Raw genomic sequence first — 6795 nt, forward strand, 5'->3', positions numbered from 1 at the left:
GGTGTCTGATGAGTGTGAAACCCACTAACAGTCCATAATTCTATTTTAACCCCATCGTAACGATGATTGAGAGACCTTAGAATGTTGACAGTATTTATGTCGTAAAGGGCCTTCCCTCCTTCTTAATTTTGCCCTCCAAGAGTAACGTGTAGTGTTACACAACATAAAGCCCATCTTTCATGGAGAAGGGCTAACACTGTTTTCCTAAGAACACAATTATTCCAAGTGCTCTTCCTCTTTTCTACCCTTATGTGTGGATTATGCACATGGAGAACAATGGCTTTCTATATGCCAGACTGATCTCCATAAAAACAGATTACCCATTAATCGTGTCTAAGCTGTGTCAATACTATCTGCTGCTTTGGTGGCATTAGTTTGTCTCAATCAAACCTTATTCTTTTTACTTCAAACTGAAAGAGGTACACAATAAGGTTATCACTCTCTTTGCTCCCTATATTGAACAATCCAGTCTCCTAGTAAGACATAGGCTATCTCTCCATCTCTCTCATAGGATATCTCTTAGTTCAATGACCTAAACATTAAGCTACGCATTTTCAATGACGATAGGGCTATAATGAGATCTGAGGCTAAACTTGAAATTTGAGCCATCACAGCACTAACTCAGGAATTTGAGTAGTAGTCCAGGTACAAGATAAATATCACGAACACTAAGATTGTGACCTTGATATTACCACTCATACCAGTTTCTCCAGTCATCTTTGGAAAGACATCACATGCTTTGGCCAGTCCACAGAGGGTCTGAAACCTCAAAGGTTCTATAAATTCAAGAACTTTGCAGGGCCCATAACCACAAATAAACTATCGAATTTTCCAATTCTCTCATACCTCTTTGAAGCAACGCCAGGCTATATTCCATCTTAATTCTTTTTAAAATAGATCCTTCATTTGGAAGTTCAAGATTCCTAGACACGCAATTATATGGTTAGACTAAAACTCGCTCATGGTGGTGTGTCCATTTCTGCCTTGCGTCTGTGTGTGCATGTTGATGGTGTAAGGGGGGGAGCTTTCAGGGGGAGTCTGACAGAGGATACCACACCACTTTCAAAGATCCCAGGCTGTCACTGGTAAAACAATTACTGTATCAGAGGTATTACCATGAATTTTCCACCAAATTATTTTGCCCTGATTCTGAGTCAGGTGGAGCAAAGTAACCTTGGAATCCTCCTCTGCCCGATCATGGCTGACCCTGTAGTTTCACACCTGCTTTTCCAGGGTGTAGGAACAAACAACCCAATTTTACCAGCCAGAAATTCTGACTGCTACACTCACTCGAGGCTTTGATTGGAATAGCAGTCAGGCCACAAAAGTCAGGTGTACCCGACGTTCTATTGTAGCAGAATTTAACTTCCGCTTCCTTTCCCTTCCCCCTCCTAGGCTAACCTCTCTACGCCCCTCACTCCAAACAGAAGCCCCCTCAAACATTTACCAACTACTCAGACCATGTAGTAAATGGGTGTGTAAAACTCCTTTGAAAATGGGATATCATGTGGAACACCACACATTAATTCTGTGTTCAAAAAATTATTCGCCAGTCCTAGTGGTTGTATGATACTGGTGCGGTATTATGGTGTCTGAAGTTTGCATAGAACCGGTATCAAATGACTCACAACAAGGCCCTTAATGGGGGGCCTATGTGCGCATTCATTTATTATTAATTTTCATAGGATGCTATCATGTCCTAGAATGGCCACCTGAGTACAACCAGCCGTAAGCATGCTAAAAGGAATATCTTGTTGCCTATAGTCCCTTTTTCACAACACACCTTCAGTGTGTATGCTCTGTGGTAAGTAGTTGAGCCTCAAACATCTGTACACTGAATTTGCTACCACAGAAACAGACCACCAGCATCTCAAATATCAAATACTTAATTAACTTTTGCTTTCAGATTTCTCTGGTTTAAGCATGAATCCCATTAGCGTGCGTTAAGTCAAAGTAATCAGCATTTGTAGTCATTGGAACATTACTTTGTTTACTCTTTTCCACGACACGATCCTCTTTGTTTACTTTATTTTATCTTCATTTAGCATCCAGCTTGAGTCTCGGAAACGTGCATGCATGCAGATGTATATTTTTGCTCGTGATACTCATAGGTTTAACTTGCAGCATATCATTTTTTTTTATTCCATCTAATACTGAAAAAGTATACTATTGTTTTAGGTGTCTGTCACTGTTGTATTAACACTGAAACCTGCCTGAATCTACTTAGTGCCTTGTGGGTGCTTTTTTGTATGTCAGTGTTGGAGCGCCTCCCTTAGCACAATCAATATATATCTTTAAAATACCCAGGGGCAGATTTACAAGCCCCTTGCGTCATTTTTGCGCCGCAGTTGCGTCACTTTTTGTGACGCAGCAGCAGCGTAAAAATGCGGCCCATTTACAACGTGACGCATCTATGGAGATGCGTCAGGTTGTAAAGCTCTGCGTCACATTATACCTGCGTCAGGTATAATGTATGCAGGGTGGGCGTTCCAACGCAAAAAAGCCGGCATAAGGAGTGACGCAGCACAATGAGAATGGGCATCCCCCTGCATTGCTGGAGTTGCATCGTGCTTGCGACACTACTCCAGCAATGCGTGACTTTTGCGTCAACAGATGCGTCTGAATTTCTGACGCATCTGTCAATCCTAGCGCCATGGTGCGCCATATTGTAAATACGGCGCATCCATAGTGGCGCAAGGGTTTCTCAAAGTGGCGCAGGGAAAGTGACGCATCTTCACAGATGCGTCACTTTCTTGTAAATCTGCCCCCCAGAGACTCAGGACGCTATACGAAAGTAGCCCCGTCACTCATCTAGAAATCTTCACTTCAAACCCTCTGCTGTGTTAATACAACCTCCAGATTAGAGTGAACAAATGTTCAAGAGACACATAACATAATCGGGATGCAAATTGTAGATTTCTGCTAGCTAAAAGAAACCTCTCTCAGCGGCTTCCGTACCCTGGTAATTCTGCACATTCTACAACTGGATGCAAACTCTGCCTCAATATTCCTCAATACTCACTCCAAAGAAGGTCTGCCTGCTAACAAGACTGCCAACTAGACATGGTTACCTGAGACTCAGTTCTCATGCCATCTGGCGTTTATTCAACCATACAACCACCATATGGAATAGTGAGTGTCTGCAGTGTGCGCAAAAGCTTTACCTGAACTGGCGACAGAACTATCTGGATGAATTTTGAACATGGGCTGGGCCAGAGAGCTTTGTAAGTAGATAAATTGAGGCTCTCTCTCGCCCACGTTGTCATGCCCAATTAAAATGGCGGCCTGCTGAAAAGTTTAGTGATTTCGTAAGCCTTGAAGTATCACCTAGGAAGATGCTAGGACGGCGACTGAAGCTGGGGGTTGTTTCAGTGCAGGAAGTGTGTAGGTCACTGTGAGAAGGGTGCTGTGGCCTGAAAGTGTGATCCAGTAGCAGGCTCGTGGTAAACAAGACAGCTCTGGAGGAGCAGCATTGTGGGGAGCGTGTGGTCACCTTCAAGAATGTTGCCCCGTAGGCAGAAACCTTGAGATCTCACTATAATTAAGGCTGGATCCACCCTGATTGCTTGCTCGACTGTGTTGAGCAGGGGTGTGGTGGTCTGCTGAGGTATGAGTGACTGCGTAGGAGGCCTCGGGATTCCAGAAGTAGTTAGAGAGACTGGAGGCTGAGAGAGGGGTACTGGGTGGCAATTGTGGAGTGGAGGTTGTACGGAGGTGCTCGAGACATAATGTCACCTCATCCCCAGTTTTGTATTCCTCCTTGCAGAAGATGCATGAAAGAAGGTACAGGTGAAACCCCAATATGGTGGTTGGCCTGAAAAGGAAGGAGAGGTCCAATTTTTATTTATTGTTGGAACATTGGCTTAATACTGAGATGGTTCCTCATGGCCTCTTTAGCCTTTAAAGGGTTCATAGGGCTCCCATGCGCCCTCCACTGCATGGGGCTCAATAGCCGCCTCTTATTGAACAAATTACAGAGATTGGGGCATCCCTCTTCAGAAAGCATGACAACAGACCTTTTTCAGGTTGACAGTGTTCATGTTCTGGCTCCCATTTTTCCAGACTATGCCCTTGCAGTTCAACAACAGCATTGCTCCTGTAATGAAGTTGAGAGTAAGTTGCAAGACTCCTCCAAGGCCCACATTCGTCTATCCATTACAATCCCGCCTCTACTCTTGACCTACACTCAAGCACCTTTGATAGATGGAAAGCTAGAGACTATCTAAAGATTTCAGATATCTTCTCAGGCCTAGAGATACTTTCCTTTCTGACTGCAAACAGAAATTCCACCTAGATAAAACAGAACACTACTATTTACAGCAACAGAATTGTGTGATGCATCCTGAAATCAAATTAGCACCCACTTAAAGCGTTACTCCATTGGAATATTTTGTTAAAGATGCAGAGAATACAAAATGTTATATAATCTACTCCATCTTTCCTTAAGGGTGCCATTAGTCAGGGGTACTTGGGCAACCAATATAGGATAAACAGTGGTCTGCACTTTCAAGGGGTTTTACGAAAAATACACGCAGCAAAATGGGGAGAGAAACTCTCTATAAAAATAATATTCAATCGGTCTCTTTACCCAACTAAATTGAATAAATCCTACCTTCAAATATCCTGTCTTTCTGGAGGGGATTATTAGGGGATTTTAGACTTTTATGGTGGGACTGCCCACTCACATTTCGGACTGAATTTCTGCCTGTGATGAAAGCATTACTAGGTTACCCACTCCTGATACACATTGTCTTTGTATTACTGCGGCTAGATGACCAAAAATTGAAATATCAAGCAAAGGCAGCTACAATACTTGCTGTGGAAATGTTTGGGAACAGCTAAGACAATGAAAGCAGCAAGCTGGAAGAAGAAGAGGCCTCCCCTAATAGACCATTGGTTTCTGGGATAGTGGGGTATTCTGGCAATGGAGCACCTTTCGAACGCAACCACCAATATTCACACAGATCTTGATTTCATCTGGGGTCCCCTTCAAGAATATTTTGTAACAGGGATTATCTATGTCCAGTTGACTGAGAGCTCTGAACGAATTCCGCTAGACAGTTAAACCATTACTTCATCCTGAAAAGTCCAGTTCCCTCCCACTTGCACTGGTTTATCGCGCCCCAGCCCTGCAATTCACTTGAGAGGCTATTCTTATCGTTGATGGATACCAGTAGCTAATCATGGTTGCATTTCTTAATGTTCTTCTTTCTTCCCCTTTCTCACTAAGCCTTAATACGTTTGGGCTCCACTCTGTTTACGCTCGGAATGTCAAACAGATGTGGACATTCTAGTTGCAGTTCCTTGTGGATTTCCCTTCGGTTCATTTTTAGAAATATCAGTAAAATGTTTAAAGATACATACAAGGTATACATTGATATATTTCAGCATACCTGTCTGAAAATGTGATGCAGACTTCAAACACCGCTTCTGAGACATAAACTAAAACATAGGTTTGCACATGTTCTAAACCGCTTACAAAGTATTCGTTACAAATTAGACTGAACGTGGTCGAATATTTGGAAAGCTGTGATATATTCAAAGTCAATTTGACACAGGTTTTTTTTTTTTATAACGTCTGATACTCAGCATAGACCAAAGAATTAAACAATATCAGTGTGATTGGAGGAACTTTACTTCAGGGTCTGAAACACGTGGGAATTAAACATTTTTTAATGTACATTTTAGATTAATTGTTTGCTTGGAGATCAAGAGAATTAAGACTTCAACAGCGGTTCAGAGTGTGGTGGAGGCTGGGGTAGGTTGTCTCTCATTAGATATTAAATGAAAGCATACAATATGCTATTGCTATCAGTTCGCATTTCTCCTCTCGACATTTGAAAAGCAGTTTTTCAAAGGACTCTGAGCCCACATTTCCTTCTTTTCATGTCTGAAGTATCAATTATTTCTATTAATTGAAATTAATTGCTATAATTTGTTGGAATTGAGGTCATGGAATTGTAAGTAGAATTTCAAAGCAATATGCAACTCGGCCTGAGCTTTACTAATTGTAGTGCTCTTTTGTGTTTAAAATGTGCTGTCTGGCAAGGGTCCTTGTTACCTGTGTGAAGGCTTCAGTTGTCAAAACAGGGTTATTTGAAGATTATGCCTGGAGGGAGTGGGTGTCTATTTATGCGTTCTTGTCTCAGAATCTGTTGGTGCTTTTTAGTGTAGCAGATGGGGTGATAGATAACGTGCTTAGGAAGCCACAATGGCATATTTTTTTGTTTATAAATAAAATATCTCAAACCAGAGAAAGGGGGGCAAAACAAGCAGATGGAGTTCAGTGGATGACCACATGTTGGAAGAGAGGAACGGGGTGGGAGATCTGAGGATGCTATATCATTTTATTTTTTTAACATATATTTTTATTGATTTCCAAACAACAAAAGAAATTAAGGCAGCATTGCAAAATCAAATATATGACATCATATCAAATCTCAAGCCGCTTGTCCCCTTAACCCCCTCCCCCACCCCTTACCCCGCCACTGGTGTGCCATAGGTGCACGCATTGTAAATAATAAAGGAGCATCTAAGTTTCCTGAAGTAAAGAGTTCAACAACATTAGTGCAGTACAGGTAACATACTTTCATTGGAGCTTAACACTTGTTCTACTGAGTGTGCCCAGGTTTACTCTCCTATTTCTATGGTAACAATTAAATCTTCTTGCCCCTCCAAAACCGAACCCCCCTCCGAACTTGTCTTAGGTGCCTGTAGTATTGCAACTAAAGCCTCCCACGCCCTCGCTGCTTCCAGTGCCTTTTCATTAGTAGTTCGTAGAGCCTGTTGTAGCCT

At 42.2% G+C, this 6795-nt stretch overlaps 1 protein-coding gene across 6 annotated transcripts in view; it reads right to left on the minus strand.

Annotated features, from left to right (window-relative positions):
- LAMA2 (laminin subunit alpha 2) overlaps nucleotides 1-6795 on the minus strand; it is a 3129796-nt gene that overhangs the window by 1533125 nt on the left and 1589876 nt on the right. The gene's annotated exons all lie outside the window — the stretch shown is intronic.

Source organism: Triturus cristatus, chromosome 6 (assembly GCF_964204655.1).
Source record: "Triturus cristatus chromosome 6, aTriCri1.1, whole genome shotgun sequence".
In the NCBI taxonomy this organism is placed as follows: domain Eukaryota; kingdom Metazoa; phylum Chordata; class Amphibia; order Caudata; family Salamandridae; genus Triturus; species Triturus cristatus.